General features: G+C 39.3%; 1 non-coding gene across 1 annotated transcript; it reads left to right on the top strand.

The window, feature by feature from the left end:
* Positions 1–296: 296 nt before the first annotated feature.
* Positions 297–371, top strand: Trnas-cga. The gene has a single exon. It is a non-coding gene; the product is annotated as a tRNA-Ser (tRNA).
* The last annotated feature ends 3,523 nt before the right edge of the window (positions 372–3,894 follow it).

The following is a 3,894-nucleotide window of genomic DNA, read 5'->3' as shown; positions in this document are numbered from 1 at the left end:
GGGGATGTTTCCAGAATGAGATTTTCACTCTGCAGCGGAGTGTGCGCTGATATGAAACTTCCTGGCAGATTAAAACAGTGTGCCCGACCGAGACTCGAACTCATCGCCCACTCCGCTGCAGAGTGAAAATCTCATTCTGGAAACATCCACTAGGCTGTGGCTAAGCCATGTCTCCGCAATATCCTTTCTTTCAGGAGTGCTAGTTCTGCAAGGTTCGCAGGAGAGCTTCTGTAAAGTTTGGAAGGTAGGAGACAGGTACTGGCAGAAGTAAAGCTGTGAGTACCGGGCGTGAGTCGTGCTTCGGTAGCTCAGTTGGTAGAGCATTTGCCCGCGAAAGGCAAAGGTCCCGAGTTCGAGTCTCGGTTGGGCACACAGTTTTAAGTTGCACAATATCAAAATGAAGTAGAGTCCGTACTGCGATCGTTGCCATACTGTAGATACCTTGGCACACATTCTCATCTGCCGCGACCAATACCACATATGGAACTGGACTAGAAAAAAACTCGCAATAATTACTAGAACCACAGACTCTGCTATAACACTTAAAGATGTAGTTCAACCAGACTGGCATTTCTATCCTGCAACAAAGCACAATAGCTATGCTTGGATTATCGGCCAGTTTGCATATTTTGCAGTTACGAATACACATGCGAGTATAGACGAGTACATACAGTATATAGTGGAAGAGCACCACAACCTTAAAACGAGTCGAAATACAAAGCTTTGTTTCAAAATTTCTTACTTCACACTTTGCCATAATGAAGCGGTATTTTTTTTTTTTTTTTTGGTTGGTGCACAACACTACAGCGAGTCGATACCAATTGTGCTTCATTATAATTAAGTTGGTATTTATTTATTTATTTATTTTTATAGTACAGCAGGTGAAAGTGCCTGAGGAAAACTAATTTTGCCAGAAGCCGTAACATAAAACAAATCAGAAGTGCTTGATTGATTTCGTTTTCTTCTGTTTCACGGGTATTAGACAGACTGTCACGGCAAGAAGATTTATTCAGTTCCTTTATATATTATTTTTAAAAAAATAAAAAAGAATAATGAAAAAATAAATAAAAAAGTAGGTTAAGTTAGGGTGAAAGTGGCGGTGGCAACAGATTTTATTTTATTTTATTTATTTATTTTTATTATTATTATTATTTTCTTTTTTTTAAAAAAATTAGGTTAGATAGGATTTTGGGGATGATATGGATGATAGGGGCCAACGCCTGAAGTGGAAGAGGTCCAGGATAAAAAAAATTAAAAAAATAAAATTAAAAAAAAGTTGGTAGAGCACTTGCCCGCGAAAGCCAAGGTCTCGAGTTCGAGTCTCGGTCGGGCACACAGTTTTAATCTGCCAGGAAGTTTCAGAGCAGGGGTTTAATCGAAAAGTTGTTTTTTCAAAATCACAGCTGTATTGCTTCTGCTCTTCGCGCAGTAAAGGATTGTTTCATTTTTCTTTGAGGCACATGGACGCCCAAGGATATGTAACTGAACGGCACACGTTACTGTGATCTGTTTCGCCAACATGTGATCCTGCCCTATCGGAAAGAGATGTTTTGGTCTCAGCTTTTTTGATGCACTATGGAGCTCCACTTCACGTTGTTTTTGAGGTTACACATTTCGAAAGTACCTAATATTGGTCGTTTGTTCGGAGCCGTGTCTCCAACAAGATTACCAGATTTCAACTCTTGTGATTTCTGGCCATGGAGTTACCTGAAGGACAGTTTTTATGAAGGGTACCCTAACACACGTTGTAGGTTGAAGATGAACATAGCGACGGAAGTAGCCAACATCCCACCTGAGGTGTTTCGAGCAGCAGTACTGCAATATCGAGAAGGTTCCAGGCTGTCGTGCATGCAGGTGATCGTCACATTGAGCGACATTTGAATCCTGGAACGAAAATATGGTAAGCAAGTAACAAATGTTACCCTCTCAAGTGAAAATTACTCTTTATTTCTTTCAATGATTTATTCGTTATTTCCCAATGACCTCATAAATGTTTCCAGGAAGTTTCTTCGCCATATGATCACTCGTTTTTCATAGGAGCTCTCTCTCAAGTAGCGAAAGTTTAATTATAACTACACGGTATTTCAATACCGGTACGAAACTTATTTTCAACATCGCAATTAGAACACTTGTTAATGAAACATAGTTACCCGCTTCAATCCGTTACCACTTTCTTCTAACAGTTACTGAACATTTTCTAACATATTCTAATGGCCAATTACTATTTGTTTCTGCGTTTTAAGCATATTCCAACTGGAGAATGTTTTTCACCAAACGGGTTTCGCTTTTATTTATAAATCGTCTTGAGGTTTTTCTGAAAATATTGATACAGAATGTTTTTCTGTGTTATGGTACGTATAGATTACCAACAATATTTCTTTCTAAATTGGTGTACAATTTCATTACAGTGTTTTTGCCTCTTGTTTACATATTCAACCCTCCTGTAACTTTTTCGTTTGTTGTTAATCGTGGCTGGGGTCGAAAAAAACTTTGTTGCTTATTCAGTTTCGTTCACTTTTCTCCTTTGTTGAATCTACTTTTTTCTTATGCTGCATTGATACTGTTTTCTAATTTACTTTATCCCTTTAAGCGTAACAAATGGTGGCTTCCCAGAAAAGCGAAAAATTCCAAAAATGAATGTATACGCAAGTTTCTTTCGACATCAACCACCGCTAACAACGAAGGAAAAGGTGGTGATGTTCAGAACATGTACAGAACAGGTAAAAATACTGTACGTAAGTTGTATGCCAGTTTTTAACTGCAGATACCAAAAAATAGACACATTGTGTATCCGTATTTACAGAACGACCACAGAAGATTCATTGTAAATAAAAACAAAACGCATCTGGGGATAAACCCTTTCTAAATGCAGAAAACCAATAATAACTGATTATAACAGCTACTGCAGAATGTGGCCGTGCAAACAGACAAATTATTCTAACGAAATTTATTTATATGGAGACCATTTTGATCCACATTCTATTCCTATATTTTAAAACGATTATTCCCATTCAGGCGACGTCTTCTGCCTGTTTCGCTATCACAGAACCGTATGCACCATGGTCAGAAAAAGTCTGAAAAGCTTGTAAGGGTGTTGCAGGATAGGTTGCGCTGAGAAACAATTGTTAGGAAAAAGTTAGATTCGTTGCGCCTTTTCCGAGTTAATTAGCACTTAAGTAATCCAATCAGGCCGTTGCGCGCGCAAATTCAAGCGGACCGCCCGAGACGGTGTCGCCAAACGTGTTCTTAGTTTGGTTTCCAAAAACTGAACAAGAAAACGATACAAAAGTGGGACATGGAATGGCAGAAGGATCAAACTCTAGCCGAGAAGTCTCATGCGCTATCATATGAACTATGAGAACAACTGACAGTAGTCGTATCTGACAGTTCTCTTAAATTTGCTCCCGCAACGGCTTGGTTGCAAACTTCAGTGCTAATCAACTCGGAAACGGCGCTGCTTATAGAATTGTTTTCTTGCCAATTTTATCACAGAACGACCTGTCCTACAACACCCTTACAAGCGTTTCACACTGTTTATGAGCACCCCATATAACGCACCATATAATCTTTTAGAATTCAGCGTTGAAATTATTTTACTCTTCTTGAAGTATACATCTCGTTGTTAATGAGACATGTTACAACTTGGTGCGAGACGAAAAAATTAGTTCAGACGCATGACTGTTACGGCTAGTGTTAATAGATTTCACCTTCGTAGCTCAATGAATCAATATCACTCGGAATCTTGTCCAGTATTGCGTCATCGAGTCGAGTGTTAACGTTTTCCCTTACATCTGACTCCTTTCAAACCCACGAGCTGCTCGGGCTACTCAAAGCTGCCTCCTCTCCCTAGATCCGGTTCTGGTCGTTCTCTTTCCCCTACATTACTAAAGGACT

The sequence above is a fragment of the Schistocerca piceifrons genome, chromosome 5 (assembly GCF_021461385.2).
Source record: "Schistocerca piceifrons isolate TAMUIC-IGC-003096 chromosome 5, iqSchPice1.1, whole genome shotgun sequence".
In the NCBI taxonomy this organism is placed as follows: Eukaryota; Metazoa; Arthropoda; class Insecta; order Orthoptera; family Acrididae; genus Schistocerca; species Schistocerca piceifrons.
The sequence above is the reverse complement of the archived record's forward strand: the minus strand, read 5'-3'. Positions and strand labels throughout refer to the sequence as shown.